The sequence below is a fragment of the Vombatus ursinus genome, unplaced genomic scaffold, assembly GCF_900497805.2.
Source record: "Vombatus ursinus unplaced genomic scaffold, bare-nosed wombat genome assembly UNPS02009205.1, whole genome shotgun sequence".
NCBI lineage: Eukaryota > Metazoa > Chordata > Mammalia > Diprotodontia > Vombatidae > Vombatus > Vombatus ursinus.
The window spans coordinates 12,851,943-12,872,949 of NW_020948983.1; positions in this window are offsets into that span (position 1 = coordinate 12,851,943).

The window sequence follows — 21,007 nt, forward strand, 5'->3', positions numbered from 1 at the left end:
ATTCTTTCCACTGGGCCATTATGCCTCTCTTCCTATCAGTTACATCTATCTGAAAGTAAAATGTGTTACAAAATGGTTTCCCTTCACTGGTGGACTTCAAAGGGAGGATGGATGACCACCTGTTGGAGATGTTACATTGAGGATTATATATCAGGTACACATTGGACCAGATGATTTGTGAGGTATCTTCCACCTCTGAGAATCTTTGATTCTGTAATTGAAATATTTTAAAGTCCATCTCCTCCTCCATAGGGCAGTCCTTCAAAGATTTTAAGATATTATCCTGTCCCCCTCCCCAAGCATTATTCATCTACCTTCCCATCATATCTTTTCCAGACTAAACCTCTAGTTCCTTCAAATATTCTCCATGCAACATTGTATCTTCACTGCCATAGGACCAAATTAATCAATTTATTAATCAAGTGTTTATTAAATGCTTAATATGGGCAGCTTGGAGAGCTGACCACAAAGCCAAGAAGACCTGGATTCAAATCTTGCCTCTGATACATATTAGTGTTGTGATCCTTTGCAAATCACTTAACTTCTTAGTGCTCTAGTCAACTCTCTAAGACTATATGTTGCAAAGAAGTTGCTTACCTGAATAGGTAAAGGCAGTTTCTTCATCCAGAAGTTCCCTATTCCAATGAGATTACAGGTCTAGTCCTTATCCTTATCATTCTTCATGTTAGGCACTGTGTTTAGTTCTGAGATATGAAGGCAAAAGTGGAATCATCCTTGCTCCCAGAATTCCTTTCACTTAAGTTATTATAAACCTTTGTAAAAACATAAGCAGTTTACCTGGCAAAGGTGATAAAATAAGCCATTATCTTCCATAAATAGTTCAGTATATATAACTTTATTAGTTTAGCAAGTGGATAGCACAGTGATGAGAGATGAAGACACAGAATAGTGAAGACTCTAAAATGATAAATTACATATAGAATATGGCATGCTCCATGGGATGGCAGGATGAGTGGGGGAGATACAACAGGCTATCTTAAACATTCAGTATAAAGCATTAGGGTGATAAGAACTTGGTATTGGAGGGATACTGGGAAGGGAGAGATACCCTCAAAATCAAATTCCCCTTCCTCATACACCTCATATTTTACATTTATATATTGCTTTCATTTAAATTATCTCCCTGGATTGTCATAACACAGTGAAGTAGTTAGGCTGGATCCCTATTTTATAGATACTGAAATTTGGGATCCCAGAAGAGAAATGACTCTCCCAAGGTCATACAGTTAATTCATGGTAGTGAGAACTAGAATAGAGATCATTTAAATCCAACACACTTTCCACTCCACCACCTGGTACCTCACTGCCTCTTGTTTTAATAAATTGCCCATTTTGCAGGAATCATTTCTTTTGTTTCTGATAAAAGCTTATTCTAAAGGTTTTGAGATGATGAGGAAAGCCTAGTCTTCAGAATTCTTGGTTGCTGCCAAGTACAGTGAGATTCTGGGTGTTATTTTAAGGTGTGGGGTGGTTTTTTGGGGGGCATTTTATGTTATGACATGCTTTACTGTCTGAGAATGAGACTGGCCAGTAAGGCTGAGAGTTAATGTCCTAATTTATATTTTCATGGAGCAAGGGATACATTTTTCTTTGGGAGAACATGTCAGTTGACTGTAAAAAGGATTATATTTCAAGATAACATAAGAATAATGTGAAATCTGAGGCTGAAATTCACAGTTGGAAAAACTAGGGGATCAGGGAAATGCAAAGAATAGAGAGCCCATGAACAGCCTTTTGAAAGGAGACCCTGGAAGAATGGATTGTCCTAACTCTGAAACCTAATAATCATTGTGAAGTCTTACTATTTCAGAAGAACCAGGGAATAGCCACATATCTTTGCTTTTTCTCAGGCTCCTGGGTTTAAAGATGATCAGGACCTCAGACATTTTTAGTCATTCATTCAATTCATTTATTCATTCATTCAACAAGCCTTTATTGAGTACCTATGCTCTGTGAACTATTCAAAAGAACTCAGAGGAAATTAAGCTTCTTTTCTCTCATTTTATAATAAATATTCAAGAGAGGAAATTGAGAAAAATGAAAAAAGGAATTGTTCAAGGTTATGTAGCTGGCCAATATTAGACACAAGACCAGGCGTCCTGATTTGATCTTAATAGACTTGTGGGAGTTCTTAACCTTTCTTATGTCTTATGTCCCCCTTTGATAGTATGGTGGAGCCTATGGACCCCTTCTTAGATAATTGTTTTAAATGCACAAAATAAAATACATAGGACTACAAAGGAAACCAATTATATTTAAATAAAGATACAAATTTTTTCCAATCCAAGTTCAGGGACCCCCTGAAATCTGTCCCAGTACTCCATAGACCCCAAAGTTAAGAACTTCTGCTGTAGATTAATAGAATATTTGAGATATGATGGATGAGAGAGATAATGGGGGGGGAAGAAGGAGAAGGAAGAGGAGGAGGAATACTCAGACAAATTTGCCTACTTCATAATTTCATTCTATAAGGATCACCTGAATTCAAGTTTCATCACCAAATAAGTATGTGGCTTTGAGTAAGTCATTTGACTTCCCTGGATCTCAGTTTCCTTAGATGTAAAACTAACTCCTTCCTTTCATAGGTGAGGCAGTTGATAGGGGAAGTGACTTGCCCTATATTATGCAGCTGTTTATTGATAAAAGTTATTGGACTCAAACCCACATCTTGATCTCCCCCTTCAGTCCAGTGCTCTTTGTTATATAGAAGACTGCCTCAATAAAAACAGGATCATAGAATCTGGAGCAGGAAAGAACAACAGAGGCCATATAATCCAGCCCCCTATTTATAAAGATGGGAAAATTGAAGCCCAAGGAAGCTAATATCACATAAGGAGTAAATGTCAGAGGTGAGTTTCAAATCCACATGCAGTGATTCAAAGCCAGCTCTCTTTCCACTGTACAATGCTGGCTCCAATAACTCAAGAAATGTTTATTAAGTGGTCAGTGCTATGGAGTCCTTCAGGGGTAATAATAATAACAACAACAATATTAATAGCCCTTTCCGTAGCATTTTAAAGTTTGCAAAGTTATCTTGTTAGAGCTTCATAGCAACCTTGTAAGATACTACAGAAAAAAAAAAACAACCAAAAACAAAAACCTGAGGCTGAGGGAAGTTCAATGACTTACTCATGTCCATATAGCAGAGAGAGGCAGGGTTTGAACCCATGTCATTCTGATTCTAGGTTCAGGATTCTGGATCATCTATCCATTCATTCATTTGAATAAATAAGTTATGTGAGTGTCTATCATGCACTGAGCATTATTCTAGACTGTATAGAAAGACACATGGAGGTATAAGACATAATGACTATTGTCAAGGAGTTTGTAATCTAGTAATAGGCTTACAAAATGCTTCACAGACACAATCTCATGTGAGCTTTACCACAACTCTATGGGGAGATGATGCAGATGCCATTATCCCATTTTACAGAGGAAGAAATTGAAGGTCTTTTAGGGTTAATTGACTTCCCCATTGTCATATAAACTAGCAAGTATCAAAGGTAGAATTTGAACCCAAGCATCTCTGACTCCAACCCCAGCATGCTCTCTGCTATACGTAACTATGTCTATATCTCCAGGAACACACAAGTAGAGGATATAAAATTAATACATGTGTCTAGTTAAATATGAAAATTCTTTGATTTTGTTAGCCTAGGGGACTCGTAGTACACAGTAACCTTCTCCATTTGAGGATTTTATAACCCACTTATGTTTTTGTGATAAAGTCTGTGGAATTGCCTGAGGTACATTGAGGTTAAATAACCTGTTCAGGGTCACAAAGATTCATGTCAGAGGTGAGATTTGAACTTATTTCGTCCCAGTATTCTATCCACTACACACTGTATTTGCTTTAGATCAAAGGTGGGGAAACTGTGGCCTTGAGGCCACATGTGGCCCTCTAGGGTCCTCAAGTGAGGCTCCTTGACTGAATCCAAACTTCAAGGTTAAATCCTCTTAATAAAAGGATGTGTTCTGTGAAGTTTGGATTTAGTCAAGGGGCCCCCCTTGAGAACCTAGAGGGCCACATATGGCCTCAAGGCCACAGGTTCCCCGCATCTGCTTTAGATAAATAATGAAGTGAGATGAATTGAATAATGGGAAACAATACAAGAATTATCTATCCTAAGGCAAGGTTACCAATTATGCTACAGATAATAAGTGCTAGTTCAGAGAAGAGAAAAATCTCTGTGTGTTGTCTATGCCCTAATTGATTATTTTCATGTGTACAGATAAAATCTTAGAGGACCAAATTGATAAACATTATGAGAGTGAAGGAGAAGTGAGATAATGTTTGCTTGAAGATAGAAATGATCCAGAAATACAGTATATATTAGACTTCAGCTGAAGGGCAATTTTCTTCATGAAAAGTCTTAGGTTCGGAAACATAGCAAAGTGATCCATTCATTCGCTTAGCCTCCATTCAGCAAGTATATATCCTATTTGCAGATTACTGTACTAGAGAAAATATGGAGATAAGCAAGACCAGTCTAGGTTCTCAAGGCACTTTGGATTATGTGTGTAGAGGTGAAGTAATAGAAATTAAAATATGAAAGGCTTTTAAAAATACAAAGTGTCAGGGGATCAGATACAGGAGAGAGTTTATTCTCTCTGAGCTGAGTTTATTCAAAGACTTCATTGAGGAAATTAGACCTCGAAGAATAGGTCAATAGAAGGAGACAGGGGGTAGGTATTCCAAGCATAGTGTGCAATATGAATAAGGGCCTTCGAATGTGAAACATGCAATTTTCTTGAGGAATCTTGAGAAGTATAGTTTGGCTGTCGGGGTGAATTGGAGCCAGATTGGGGGTATGTGTGTAGGGGTTGGGAGGAGAGAAGTTGACTTTGTTTCCATCAGCTGAGGTCCTAGATGGTAAGAACAGTGGGAGGAGGTATGCAGCCTTCCTAGTACTTGAAAAGAAACTTGTCTTTGATCTGCTGCCATCATAATGTTCAACTCATCTTTCCCATATGTTACATTATGATGATTGCACAGTTGACACAGAGGGCGTCAGTATGTGGAAATGTTTCGGTAAACATGGCATATTTTCTTAATATTTCCTAATAAATAGGAGTGTAGGAAAGTCACATGCATGGGTAGATTTGAAGTTTGGGAATTTAGAAGTCTTCTTCCATGCAGTTTTATTCCTTTGAATAAAAGGACTCCCTGTCACTTTGGAAGCCTGCCAACTTTTTTAGCCTAATCAGGCCCATGCAAGGGAATGGGTCAGGCAGGAAGTTATTGCTTTCTTTCTCTCCCTTCCCTGCCCACCCCCTCCACCTAGGGATGTCACTTAAGAAAGAAAGGTTTTTCTTGGAGCCAGTCACTTGGTAAGCATTCAAATATTAATTGGTAACCATGAGCTACAGTGGGATTGATTTGCTGAGGTCTAACGAATTCTTGCTCAGATTTTCAAGGCCAATCTCCTTATGGTGACAAGATGCAGTTTGTTCTATTCTCTTTTCAGTCAGTTGAGTGATCTGTGACAGAGAGAAGGAGAGAGAGAGAGAGAGAGAGAGAGAGAGTTTAGATCAGTGGGTTTAACAGGAGTTAGAAAAAGGAAATGAGAGGGAGCTTGTTGGTTTAGGGCTTGGGATTGGGTAAAAATATATATTTCTGAAACTCAGATTTTTTTCTAATGCATCAAAAAGAGTCAGGTAAACATATTTGGAAATAGATGTTTTCTAGCTATGCTTAGAGTTCTTTACCCATTCTCTTATTTATTCTTAGTCCAAATGTCCCATTTTGCTCTCCTCTGCCTTACTCTTATTGCCACCAGATAAAGCAAAATAGTATTTCTGTAGCCATGGTCCACTGGTTACAGATGAAATTTAATTAGTATGTCTTTAAAATATACCATAAACTATATTTTTAAAGGGATCCTGACCTGATGATGAAGGCAAGCAACTCTCATCTTGATCATTACTTTCAAATTTTGATCATAAAAGAATTAGCTTTTGAATTAGACCCATGCATAAAATTAAAATACCTATCTTATATGAGGGCCAGACATTTATAAGTTCTTGACTCTAAGGGCCATGAAACACTGGAATATGTTTCTAGGGAAGGATATAAAATCTCATTTTCTGGAAATGTTTAAATATAGAGTAATATTTAAGGATAGAGGTGATCACTTGTCTGCCTAAGGTGTCCTCAGTGTCCCAAAGGCAGGAGTTTGGCTTAGATATATGTAGGCTCCTTGGGAGCAGATGACATAAGCTCTTTGAAGGAGAAGTCTCTTTTGTTTTTGTCTGTATCTCTGGGACCAAACATAGCGCCTTGTGAATAGAAGATACTCAATAAATTTTTATTCAATTGAATGAGCTTTGTACTCTCAAAACCAATAGGTGGCTAGCAAGGTTTTTAATTACCCTCATAGACTGTCTGAAAATGTGTCTGCAACCTTTGCTGAAGGGACAGATTACTTTTTCTACCACTATGTAAGGTCATGTTGAGTTGATGAAATGAAACAACCAACCAACCAACCAAAAAAGCAAACCACAGTAATTCCAGACAATTCCTGTGTATGACACAGAATATGTGATCCTTGAGGTTAAAGGCTCATTCTAAGCAATGATCTATAAATATGGATGAATCTTCAACTTGATCAGTGTTGGCTTTGCTCATGGCATGTATAGTCAAACAGATGAGCAAATATCCAGAGCTATTAGTGAAGCCACATTTTCATCCTTCATATCTTTGTCATTCAGTCATTTTTTCATGACTGAATGACTCTTCATGATCCCATTTGGGCTTTTCTTGGTAAATATACTAGAGTGGTTTTCTAACTTATTTCATAGATGAAGAAGCTAAGGCAAATAGGGTTAAGTGACTTGCCCACGGTCACACAGCTAGAAAGTATCTGAGGTCAGATTTGAACTCAGGTCTTCCCAATTTCAGGCCCAACACTTTATCCACTGCTTCTTGCATTTATTTTTTTTTATATACTTAAATATGTTATATAACTATTTTAACACACTTAAATAAACTAATATACTTAAATATGTAAATGTTTTCTTGCCCAATAGGATGTAAGCTCTTTGAGGGTGTTGCTCTTGACTTTTGTCTTTGTATCTAGGGTGCCTAGCACAATACCTGTCACAAAGCAGACATTTAATATGTTCTTGATGATTGATTGGCTAGATTCCTTTGCTTTGAGATATCTTTCTACCTAAAAGGTAAAGTAGCAGTGGTTTGATAGGGAATCAAGATGTATGTTCCTGGTGACCTTAGAAAGATTGTCATTTCTATTCTGTGATGTGTTGTCAAAAACAGTGTCTGAGTGACACATCCTTGATATATTAATTCAAACTATTGCTTATGTCCTTGTCAATAATAATATTTGGGGGGTTGCCCCTTTCTGGGGCTCCTTTCTATACCAGGGAGAAGTAATTGTGCTCTGACTTAATGATCTCAGTAATTTTTTTTTGTTGTTATTGGAGAAGGGCACACCCAAATCCCGCAATCCAAATGGTCTTTTTCAGTCCCCTTTCAATGAAGTTTGGAATGAAGATGGAACCACTGACAAATTTTCCAAAAGTGAGAAAGGGCTGCCAAAGGCCCAAAGTTGGGTGTCATGCTCAAGTAGCCCAAATGTCCCCAAGAGTAAAGGGTATAGTTCTTTGCTAGCAAACCCTAGAAATTATAAAAGAAATTACTAAAACAAATAAACAAAAAGCAGTAATGAAAAAATATTCTATCTTTAGTTCTTTCAATGGCTTGTTGTAGATAAACAAGCTATCTTGCCAGTGGGAATGCTGAAAATTTTTGTGACAGTGTGTATGTGTGTTTGTGTGTGTGTGTTTAACAGAAAAACACTTCTCTCAGGAATTTTTAGACTTCCCTGGCCATGCTTGGTGAGGATCAAGATGTCCCAGGAGGAACAGATTTAATTAATGAAGGTTATTGGGATGGAAAGGGCATGTTGCCTCAATACTCAGTCAATTTATACATTCACAGTGGAGACCCATTAATATCGGCTGTTACCTAAACTTACTGATCAGAGAACAATTTGCTGGACAGAATGCCACCAATCACAGCTTAAAGGGAAGGGAAAGCAAGTCTGGTCTGGGAAAATTGGGAGTGACATTGCTTAATGCTTATTCACGGAACCATAGAATACCACAGTAGAGATGGACCTGAGAGAGTGTCTTGTCCAATCCCCCTCATTTTGCAGATAGAAGAACAGAGGGGGGAAGTAATTTGCTCAGGGTCACACAGAGAGCTAGTGGATAAGGGGGGTCTGAAACCCAGATTTCTTGCCTCGAAAATGAGTCTTCTTACTACTCTAATAGGCTATTATTTTCTGTATCTTACCTGATAGAAGTGCTGCTGTTACTAGACAAACAATGGAGGTGAGGGGTAAGAAGGGGAATGGATGTGGATTCCACTGTTTATTCCTGCTTGCTGTGGTTGGGGACTTAGGGCAGAAACAAACCCTCTTGATTTCTTCTCTAAAGGTAGTTTGAGCACTGAGTAAATGTTTTCCTATTTTCTTCCCTCAATTAAATTTCATGCTCTTAAACTACTCCTCTCTTTTACCTCTATTCTAACCCTTGACCACTACTATTATTGTGGTAAGATATCATAGAATCATAGATTTAAAGCAAGAAATGACCTTAGAGGCAATTAATCTAACTCCCTCATTTAATGGATGAGGAAATTGAAGCTAAGAGGGGTCAAATGACTTGCCCAGGGACACACAGCTAATAAATATTTGAGACAGGATTTAAACTCAGGTCTTTCTAAGTCTTATGTTCTATCCATTGTGCCATGTAGTTTTCTTTAAATGATGCTGAAATTGGGGATGCCACTGGTAAAAGCTCTGACTTTCTGAATGGTTCAGAAAAAGCTCAGTATATAACACTGAATTCTGTCCTCCACTTTAAACTGTCTATTCAAACCCTTCAATACCTTTGCATCTACTCCAGAGTTAGAATATTAATGGAAAAGTATTACTACTCCTGACTCCTTCATTGACTTTGCTTACCAAAGAAAGATTTGCCTGTGTTCAGTTTTGCTTTTATTTCCAAAAAGTTCTTTTGTAGAAAAAAATAACCTTTTATGGTCCCTGCTGTTGTTGCTGTTTGTCCTTTGTTCTCAAAGAGGACCATGATGTCAGGGAGATGATGCCATGACATGAAAGTGAATTGATTTAAGTGAGGGAGGGCTGTGCAAAGTCACCAGCCTCTTTTTTTCCTCCAGGGCCATCCGGGTGCAGTGGTGAGATATAGATCAGGATCACTGGAGATGGCCCTGGATGCAGTGGGATCATGGTTCCTTGCTACATTGAAAAGAAGTTCTAGTCTGTTTTTTTCTTAAATAGTATTTTTTCCAGTTACACATAAAGACAATTTTTAACATTTGTCTTTTGAGTTCCAAATTTTCTCTCTCCCTTGTCCGCTCCCTACCTAAAATGGTAAGCAATTTGACATAGGTTGTATATGTGCAATAGTGTAAAATGCATTTCCATATTAGTCATATTGTGAAAAAAGAAACAGAACAAAAGAAAAAAAATAAAATGAAAATAGTATGCTTCAATCTGCCTTCAAACTTCATCAGTTCTTTCTTTTTAAAAAAAATTATTTTTAGTTTTTAACATTCACTTCCATAGGATTTTGAGTTTTAAATTTTCTTCCCCTCACATTACTCCCCGTCCCTTCCCCCAAGACAACGTACAATCTGATATAGGCTCTACATTTACATTCATGTTAAGCCTATTTTCCCATTAGTCATGATGTAAAGAACAATGAGAACTAATGGGAGGAACCATAAGAATAAAGCAATAAAACAAAACAACAAAGGAAAAGGAGAGCAAATAGTATGCTTTCATCTGCATTCAGACTCCATATTTCTTTCTCTGGGTGTGGATATCAATTTCCTTAAGCATATATGTAATTCTGAAGTGGGTTTTTTGTTTGTTTACATCTTTAATTTCATCAGTGTGGGGAACTCCCAGTGTGGAAACTTTGGAAACTTCCTCCATTGATGTGGAGAGGCAACTCATATACCTAATAGTCTTTGAGAATTGTCTGGGAATACTGGGGAGGAGAAGTTGTAAGTCATATGCCCATAGCCACATAGGATATTGCTGAGGTAGAAGCAACTCAGTTCCTCCCAGCTCCAAGGTCAACCCTCTATCCATCACTCTATTTTAATTCCAATATGATCTCTTTAATCCTTTTCCTAGGACTCTCCTTAGTTTGTGCACCTGACCTGGAGAGAACAGGCCAAAGATGCTAGGACTTCACCAACTGTTGGCTCTCTTCCTTCTGCTCTTTTCTGCATTGGTCATGCCTTCCCCATTCTGCTGTCATGGTGAAAACATCCAAGTTATTACCTCCTCTTCTGGATTATCCTAGGAGACAGATAAGGCTCAGGTCCTGAAAGCTGCTGCAAGCACCCCTAAGATCTTCATAGGAAAATAGATTTACAACTGGAAGACACCTCAAAGGCCATTTAATCCAACCCCCTCATTTATAGATGAGGAAACTGAGACTCATGGAGAATGAGTGACCTATCCAAAGTCAAACAGCTTATAAGCATAAGAAGCAAGAGTTAGACTCAGGTGTTCTGATTTCAGAGCCAGAGTTCTTTCCAATATACCATAGTTCCTCACACATTCTTATTCTCTTTCCATGCTTTATACAGTATCTCTCTTAGAAGATCAAAATCTGTCTTCCGTATTTCCTACTTTTTTTAGATCTGGTCAGCTGTAGCATTTTTCTATTTTTACCAAGGGTCTAGGGTGAACTTTTCAATCTAGGGCTTATGAACATGTTTAAAAAAGATAGTTAGCTGGTTAGATAGATGGATAGATGGATAGATTTTAATTTAATTTGCTTTCTTTCTACTCTTCATGCATTTAAAAATATTCTTTTGAGATAGAGTCCATAGGCTTCACCAAACTGCCAAACGGTTTGTCTCACACACACACACACACACACACACACAAAAGGTTTATGTCCCCTCCTACAGAGGAAGAAATTTGGATTTACGTTTGCATTAATGATCAATTGTATGATTCTTCAATCTGTCCTTTTTGGGAAAAAAGGGATGCAGGATCCTTATTACAATCAATTGCTCATGTGAAAGTTCTCTTTTGCTTTGAGATCTCCAAAAAGCGTGATGCCTGCCCTGATTGTCCCTATAAAAGGTCCACCTCAGAACAGATAATCATTATTATTCCTGGTTTCAAGCCACATTTCTATGGGGGAACAATCTTTCTCTGCACTGGCAAATTGCAACAGTTGAATTGTGGTAATAATATCTCAAAAATAATCAAATGCAATTGAAACTAAAAGGCACCGATTCAGGCTGGACTTGAGCTATTGTAATGTGTGCATTTAAGTTTAATGCCCTTTATGAGTCCCTGGAAGCTTTGACAGTCTGCCCTCTGCAATCTGGTTCTGTTTTGCAATTTATCCCCTGCATTGGAGAGGGAGGGAAACCACCCAACTCACTTTAATTTGATCATATGAAAACCACACTCAGGCTAAGGTAATGAAGGAAGAGAGATTTATAATCACCTTCATAGCATTCTCACTGGCTGTCACAGATTGGGTTAGTATAAATAAATGCATAAATACCCTTTCTGGGGGCAATTAGGGCATGTCTCAGTTCTTTATTACTTTCCTGAGGGTGGCAAAATGGCTTAGGGTTACTTGCCCAGTTCCATTGGTGCCACTCCTATAGTCTGAATAATTCCCATAGTCTTAGTCTGAGATCACATTTTTTTTCCTCTCCCACAATAAGTGGAGCAAGGCAGGACAAATGGCTGAGTGTTTATTGTAAATGAGATGGCTGCAAGCACATACTATAAATGGCTTAAATGAGAGTTGACACTCAGTCCTCATGACAATTCCTGCCAATAGACTGGGGAGTCAAAATCTCCTTTCCCTTCCTCCTCTGTCTTCATTTGTTTATGCTAGGCAAACAACAAAATCTGTCTATGCTCTCCTTTCCACTTAAAATCCATTGGATCGTTCCAAAACTGGGAGCTTACTGTAGTAACCTATTTTCTAACTGACTATTTTTCTAGCCATCAAAACATATCTAATGCCAGTGTGAGGACACCAGATTGACAACATTGCAAAGTGAAGTTGTCTATTTAGTCTATTTATGCACCATACCACTACTTGTGCTGAGGATGGTCCTGGCTACAGCAATTAAGATCCCATGCCCCACTCTACTAGCACTCAGGCTCTGACACAAGTCACTCTCCAGAGCCCCTGTAGCAGAGTCTTGGCTCAAATAAGAGTTAACCCATTGGGACACATTTATTTTGCTTTGCAAAATCCCTTGATTTTGCCATTTTAGAGAGTGCCTACAGCCTAGACAATCCAATGAGACCTGTATCTCCTATTATCCAAGAAATAACAAGGAGCTGAGACATTAGATAATTAGAATCATGTTTGCAGCTTCACATTAGCAGGAACAAGAGAAGATCCTAGATGTGATTGTCAGAGGAAATTTCTCTTAATGTTGGTGAAAAGTGCTTTTGTTACCATTGCGAAACATGGCCATTGTCAATAGAGAGTCCACCTTAGAGTCAGTAAGATTTAGGTTCAAGTGCCCGTTCTACCTCTAACACATATCATCTGTGTGAAAGGAAAGTCACTTAACCTCTCAGTGCCCTCAAGACACTCTCTAAGACTCTAAGTTGCAAAGCAGACGAAGCAGGCACCAGTCTCCAATGGTAGAATTTCCTCACTGGAGCTCACTGGAGTCTGATCTTAAAAAAAAAAAAAGAAAGAAAGAAAGAAAGAAAGAAAGAAAGAAAGAAAGAAAGAAAAGAGAAGAAAGTGTTATTCCAGGTATTTAGATATTTTTGCTTTTATTGCAAACATATAGTCATAGGACGATGGAAAGCCATTCCCCTCGGACACCTAGAACTTGGGGCAAAGAGTAGAACTATTGCAGTTTCATCATGTGTTGTAGCAGAACCGTCTCAAAGAATTTAGTCAGACCACCTTTAATCTAAGTACAGGCATTTATTGAGATTGATGCCTCTCATGAAGTGGGCTAAGTTCTAAGAGGAACCAGCAACTTTAGTGAAAGCAAGGTGGATTTTTATAGTGTAAAGATGCAATTGCATAACAGAAATTATGACTATTAAAAAGTCAGGAGGTGTTTGTTGAGGGATTAGGTAATACAAGAGGGGTCCCAGCCTCAGTGGAACTACATTTACCACAATGCATATAGAAAAACCCATTTGGGGGGTACGTATGTATGATAATGATATTATAATAAGCCTCTCTACATCATAAGTTCACCTAAAGGACAGCTTTTGCTATTACTTCACAGGTGCCTACTTAGGGAAAGTCCCTTCTATTGTTTTGGGGTGTATACCTTGCTTGGGCATCCTAGTGGTGCTGCTTTCTGACTGGCTGAGTATTGTGGTTCTGTCTGAGACTAGATAGATGTGGTTATGGTTGAGCGCATGGATATACCTGCCATTTCTGTGGGAAATGTGAGGAATGGGTCTGAGGGCAGTGGCTAGCTAGAGGTAATGGCTGAGATCCCATCACATGGACATGCCTGCTGTTTCTGTGAGAAATATGGGTTCATGGACACACCTATTGTTCTAGTGAGAAGTGGGGCATATATGAAGAAGTTAGGATATTGAGTCAGAGAGTGGGGCAGTGGCTAGGTAGGGGCAGTGGGCCGACTGTTCAGTGGGGCCTATAAGGAAGTTATAATATTGGGACTGGGGGCAGTTTTACTAGGATTCCATCAGAACCAGATAACCTGAGTTTGGAAAGACATGACCATTGAGGTCCAGATGGGTCAGTGGTCTCTTTTCTGCAAATGGTTGAGAATTAGAGGCATCCCTCATGTAGGAAATAGGAACTTAGGGTATACTCTAAAAGGTGACATACAGTTTAGAACAAACCAAAAAAAAGACAGAATTCCTATTTGGAGCCACTGGAAGGAGCTAACCTACATACTACAGTGATAATGACATTAGCCATCAAGTTTATATGGTCATGAATGAGGCTAGACTCTGAACTGAATTTTAAGTATAGAATCAGCTTAAACCCACTAATAGATATTCTTTGGCAAACTGAATTGGACAGAGAGTAGTATAGTGCCTGGAATACAGTAAGCACTTAATAAATAATTGGTAAACAGATGAATAGGTCGCAGCTGAGGAGGATAAGATCTTCTAGGTTGAGAGTCATAGATACATTTAGGAGGGATAAAGGAAATGGCAACAGATAAGTCTTAGAATTTTAAGGTATCCAAAGATGGGATTGCCTTACTCGTGAGAGGCTAGGAGTCCAGGATAAGACCCACAGGGTTCTGAGTCAGTTACTGAGTAGAAATATAGCCCACTCTATGGCCAAAGACATATCCTGGGGACTTAAACTAGAGAAATAGTAAAGGATTGTCTAAAAGAAACTTAGAATCACATCAGATCTTGCATTGGTGTCAATCTAATGATACTTTGCTAAGATAAGAAACTTGGTCTATGTTACAATCTGTGTGTGCTCAAGGCATAAGAATGGGAACAGTGTTCTACAAACTATGCCATCCAAGGCAATCTGTTACTAGACAATAGTAACAGGATAAAAGAATATCTGTTCCGTAAACTTATCTATTTCTATTCTATTATAAATTATGTAGTTCTCAATTTTTTCTTCCCTCCCTTAGATTCTTAATTAAGTTTGATTTTTTTGAGGGGGGGAGCCCAACAAACTCTAAGCTAAACTAATAAAATAAAAGGTTTATCTTCATTAGGCCAAAAAAAAATTAGAGGGATCAGATTGGCCCTTGAGGTTAGCCTAGTGGGTATAGAGTCTGTCCTCAGTCCCTTGTAAAGAGCTAGAAAAGTGAAATTTCAGGATAGTGTCATATACCTGGGGTTTGTCCTCAGATGAGGCTAGTTGAGTATCATTGCTTTGAATTAGAATAGAAAGTGGAATACAAATTTTTCAGCTTGAGAGACTTTTTATAAATGTCACAAACAAATGCAGAAAAGCAGAAATATCGAACACATCTTTTTGGATCATAATACAATAACTATATTCTATAAAAGGCTGCTAAAGAAAGGTTTAATTTAAGACTAAATAATTTAGTCTTTTAAAAATAAATTTTGTTGATTTTTTAAAATTTTTTACATCACTGAAATTTCTCCTTGCATTCCTCCTTCTACCTCTTCCAGAGACCTAGCTTTCCCATAAAATAAATATTTTTAAAGCAGGAAAAAAAAGCAGTAAAACCGGACAATATTTTAGAAAAAAGTCTGAAAATATATTTAACATTCCCCATCTTTGGTACCTCTCCCTTGCTAAACAATGAGGTAAAGGTATCTTCTCATATGTCTAATTTAGAGTCATGTCTGTTATTTATAGCTTTGCAACATTCACTTTTAAATTTTTATGGATGTTCTTTCCATTTAAATTGTTGAAGTCATTGTTAAATTGCTTTCATGGCTCTGCTTACTTCAATCTGAATTAGTTCATGAAGATTTTTCCATTTTTTTCCTGCTGTATCACATTTATCCTTTCTGAAGCACAATAATATTCCATTACATTGATGTACCATAATTTGTTTAGCTATTCCCCAATTGATGGAGTCTACTTTCTTTCCAATTCTTTGCTAGCACAAGAAGTACTACTATAAAATTTTTGGTGTATATGGGAACTTTATTCTTATCAAGGGGGCATCTAGGTGCCACTGTGGATAGAGTAATGGACCTGGAATAAGGGAGATTCATCTTCCTGAGTTCAAATCTGTCCTCAGACAGTTCTTAGCTGTGTGACCCTAAACAACCCACTTAACCCTATTTGCCTCAGTTTCCTCATCTGTAAAATGACAAACTACTCCAGTAGCTTTGCCAAAAAACAAACAAACAAAAAACAAATAGGCTCATAAAAAGTCAGACACAACTGAAAAAAGACTGAACAATAATTCTCTTTGGAGTATAAGCCTAGGCATGGAATATAAGCCTAGGCACGGAATCTCTAGGTCATAGGATATGGACATTTTAATAACTTTTTTTCATAATTCCAAATTAAATACCAATTCAAAGTTCAACAAACAATGAACTGGTTTACAAATCTTTCCATAATCCCTCCCACAATGACTACTCCTATCTTTTATCATCTTTGCCAATTTGCAGGGAGTGAAGTGAAATCTCAGAGTCGTTTCAATTTATATTTCTCTTATTATTAGAGATTTGAGCATTCTTTTCCTATGGTTGTTAACAGTTTGTAATTCTCCTTCAGAGAAGTCTTTGTTCATATCTTTTGACCACTAATACAACATTATTTTAAAGAATTAGTGGGTCAAAGAACAAATTGAAAAAACAATAGATAATTTAAGGTAATCACAACAATGACACAGATAGCAAAATTTTGGGGGTGCAGCCAAAGTAATTTGTAACACTAGTAACTTGTAACACTAGTAAATACTTACTAGTAAATATTTACTAGTAAAGTAAATAAACACTAAACATGTTTATCAACGAAAGAGTAAAAGAGCAGATTACTGAATTGGAGAGTCATCTAAGAAATTAGAAATTGTAAAACCCCTATTTTGATACCAAATGTTACTCTTGAATATCAAAGAAAAGACAAGCATTTAAGAAAATATTGAATTAATAAAACTAAGAGCTTTCAAAAATAGATCAATCATTTGCTAATTCCATTTTTAAAAAGAAAGAGGAAAATTAATTATTAATATCAAAATTGAAAAAGGCAAATTCAGAACAAACAAAAAAGAAATAAGATATTAAAATTATTTTGTCAAATTATCTACCTACAAAGTCAATAATAAAAATGAAATGGATGAATATTTACAAAATATAAAATGACTAGAAGAATGGAACAAGAAGTAGATAATTTAAATAAACTTGCCTCAGAAAAAGAAATTAATTTAGAGCACTTTTTCATATGACCATAGATGGCTTTAATTTCTTCATCTGAGAACTGCCTGTTTATATCCTTTGACCATTTATCAATCGGGGAATGACTAGTATTCTTATAAATTTGACTTAATTCTCTATATATTTTAGAAATGAGGCCCTTATCAGAGACACTGGTTGTAAAAAATTCTTTCCCAGTTTTCTACTTCCCTCCTAATCTTGGTTGCATTGGCTTTTGTTTGTGCAAAAACTTTTCAATTTAATGTAATCAAAATTATCCATTTTGCATTTCATAATGTTCTCTATCTCCTGTTTGGTCATGAATTCTTCTGATCTCCATAAATCTGACAGGTAAACTATTCCTTGCTCTCCCAGTTTGATTACAGTATGAGCCTTTTTATCTAAATCATAAAGCCATTTTGACTTTATTTTGGCATATGGTGTGAGATTTTGGTCTATGCCTAGTTTCTGCCATACTCTTTTCCAGTCTTCCCAGCAGTTTTTGTCAAATGGTGAGTTCTTATCCCCAAAGCTTGGGTCTTTGGGTTTATCAAATAGTGAATTGCTATAGTCATTGCCTGCTGTGTCTTGCATACCTAACCTAATCCATTGATCCACTACTCTATTTCTTAGCCAGTACCAAGTAGTTTTGATGATTGCTGCTTTATAATACAATTTAAGATATGGAATGGCTAGGCCACCTTCCCCTGCATTTCTTTTCATTAGTTCCCTTGATATTCTGGACCTTTTGTTATTCCAAATGAATCTTGTTATTATTTTTTCTAGCTCTCTAAAATAATTTTTTTGGTAGTTTGATTGGTATGGCCCTTATTAAGTAAATTAGCTTAGGTAGAATTGTCATTTTTATTATATTAGCTCGGCCTACCTGTGAGCAACGGATGTTTTTCCCATTATTTAGATCTGACTGTATTTGTGCGAAAAGTGTTTTGTAATTATGTTTATATAGTTCCTGGGTTTGTTTTGGTAAGTAGACTCCTAAATATTTTATAATGTCTACAGTAACTTTAAATGGAATTTTTCTTTCTATCTCTTGCTGTTGGGCATTGTTGGTAATATATAGAAATGCCAATGATTTATGTGGGTTTATTTTATAACCTGCAAATTTGCTAAAGTTGTTTATTATTTCAAGTAGCTTTTTACTTGATTCTTTAGGATTCTCTGAGTATATCATCATATCATCTGCAAAGAGTGATAGCTTTGTTTCTTCTTTGCCTCTCCTAATACCTTCAATTTCTTAGAAAAAGAAATTAAACAAACCATATATATGCTCCCAAAGGAGACTTGGGATTAGGATAATTTGTGAATGAAAACTATCAAGCATACAAAGAATAACTAGTTCAAATATTATGTAAACTGAAAAAAAATATGAAAAGAAGAAGTCTTACCAAAGTCCTTCTTTGATTTTGATACCTAAACCAGGGAGGGTCAAAATAGAGAAATTAAAGTATAGACCAATATACCTAGTGGATTTTGAAACAAACATTTATTCACTATGAACAGGTTGGATTTATGCCAGCAAAGAAGGGTTTGTTCAGTATTGGTAACATTTTCAACATATTACTAACTATAACAAGAAAATCACATAATTATATCATAGGTATAAATTTATTTTTATAAGATGCAGCAGTCATTCCTTTTGAAAACACTAGAAAAGAGAAATAAACCAACCTTTACTTAAAATGATAAGTATTATCTATTTATGATCAAGAGCTTTGTGACACTGGGCAAGTCACTTTATATTTAAAGCCTCAGTTTCCTCATCTGTAAAATAGAGAAAACAATGCTTCCACTGCCTACCTTATAGAATTTACAAGAATCAAATGAAATAATGTAATACAATTCATAAAACTTACTGCATTTCACAAATGCAAACTGCTAGTGTAATTGATAACTCAAGACTTTGAATCTGTGATTTCGTCAGTATGGCTACCCTTTCCATATTAATAGATTATCTTCCTGAATGCAGTCAACTTCAATAAAAAAAATTAGGTAGTCATGCACAAGGCCCTGTGCTAGGTGTTATGCTGTTGATAAAAATAATTAAAACAAAAGAGCTTCTGCCTTCAAGCAGCTTACATTTCATTGGAGATGATATATTAGTCAATCAACAAACTATTAAGCCTCTACTATATTATGGGCTTGTGCTAAACACTGAGGATATAAAGACATAAGAGAAATGGTCACTGGCCTCAAGGAGCTTATATTCTATCTGGGAAAGATGGGCAGCATATAAATGTATAGGTATAAATACAAAACAAAATAAATACAAGAAAGTTATGTTCTGATATAGACCACAGATCTTTGCCAATGTTATCTGATTTTAAGGTCTGAAATTACCACCTGCATCCCCCAAATTAGTGAATGAAAAAGCATTGAGGTATTTACTATGTGCCAGCAGCCTCTGTGCTAAAAGCACTGAGGATACAAATACAAAAATTAGACAGTTCCTGACCTCAAGGGGCTTTCATCTGAATAGGGATATTTGACATATGTGTATATGGGAGTAATGTCCAGGGAAGGAACTTTGTGGAGTCCCAAGACTGGTAAAGTTTATCCATAAGAGAGTAAGTTGAAAATGTCCTTTCTATTATCATAGGTTTGATTAGATTATTGAATTGAGAGCAAATAAGTCCGGCAGGGGTCAGATCCCAAGATCGCTATTATGGCCAATGTGAGGCATCATTTGACTCGGTGATCTTGGGCTAGCTGGATATAGTGAAGTAGTTAAGTTTTTTTTTTTTAATCACTGTTCACTAGTCATGACTTTCTTGCCTTAAGATGGTAGCTTCAAACCTGAATATATTACCTTCCCCAAGAATTAGGGAAATTTTTTCTGGGGGGTCATATCTAAAGGTGCTGGTCCAAGTGAGACAAATCACCAAATGTTGGCAGGGCATGTGGCAAGATGGCCACAATAGATGGCTAGATGAAAAGTTCAATTTGTTTAAAATTTGTTTTAAAATATAGATATACCTAGTATGGGTAGGGCCCTCAGTAGTTCACACATTAGAGTGAATTGCTTTCTTATACAGGTTGAGGGAACAAGAATTTTGATTGGATTGGAGATCACTGACTGCTGTATCACTAACTATTGGATTGAAGGCTTCAGTGTTTCATAATAAAGTATCAACTTCCACTTTCTCTCATTCTCTTTCACATGCATTTCTTCTGCCTCAGGAATAATGAAAAACATTTGACATTAAAAGAGTTACTGAAGCCTTGGATGGAGCCCAGTTTGTAGGAGGTGATCACCTGGGCAGGCTCTCCTATTATCCACTATCTGAGAACCTTTAAAGGAAGATTCCTTCTCTTTTTAGAGTGGTCTGATGTAATTTAGAGCATATTTCACAGTGCTATCTCCTCCATTCTTGATAATAATGAGGCCAGTTTGGGGGCTGGAACCCTTCCAAGTTCCCTAATGGGAACACTTCAAAGTAGGAAAGAGGAGGGAGTCCTTTCTTCTGCTTTTATGCCGCCAGCCTTCATTTGTCCTGATGGCTTTACCACCAATATCCTGGGCCTCATCAGAAGATTCTAATCTAAAATGGGGGACTTTGAAGCTATCAGGATGACTTTAAATTCAAAAAACTCTTAGATACAGGGTGTAGTGGTGGAGCCATCAAGAACAATGAAGACTGACAGCTTAATTTCTCTAAATACTATCAGAAAACTAGCTTCAGCCACAATGGCTCTTGAACATGCTTAGGTTGTGGGTAACAGAGCTTCTTATTATTAGAGAAATCTAATCCTTTTTTTCTTAAGGAAACAAAAATAACCATAAGATTTTACACAAACGCCCCTGTGATTTGAAGGCCTTTTTTCTTTGGGTAAGGACTTTTTTATAGGCTACATAGGCTACAGCTCTGTGATTACCGTACTGTTTCCTGAAATGAAAGCTCAACATTACCTGCGACTTCAAGTGGTGCTGTGTTCAGTCACTCCCACTGCAAATCCCTATATTGAATGATGACCGAAACTGACACCTAAGTCATGGTGCATACATTTAACATGCTTGGAACAACTCCGTCAAGAACTTTCTTATTTGAGACTTCATCAAATGCATCCAATTGAGTAAGATGAAGTACAATTACACA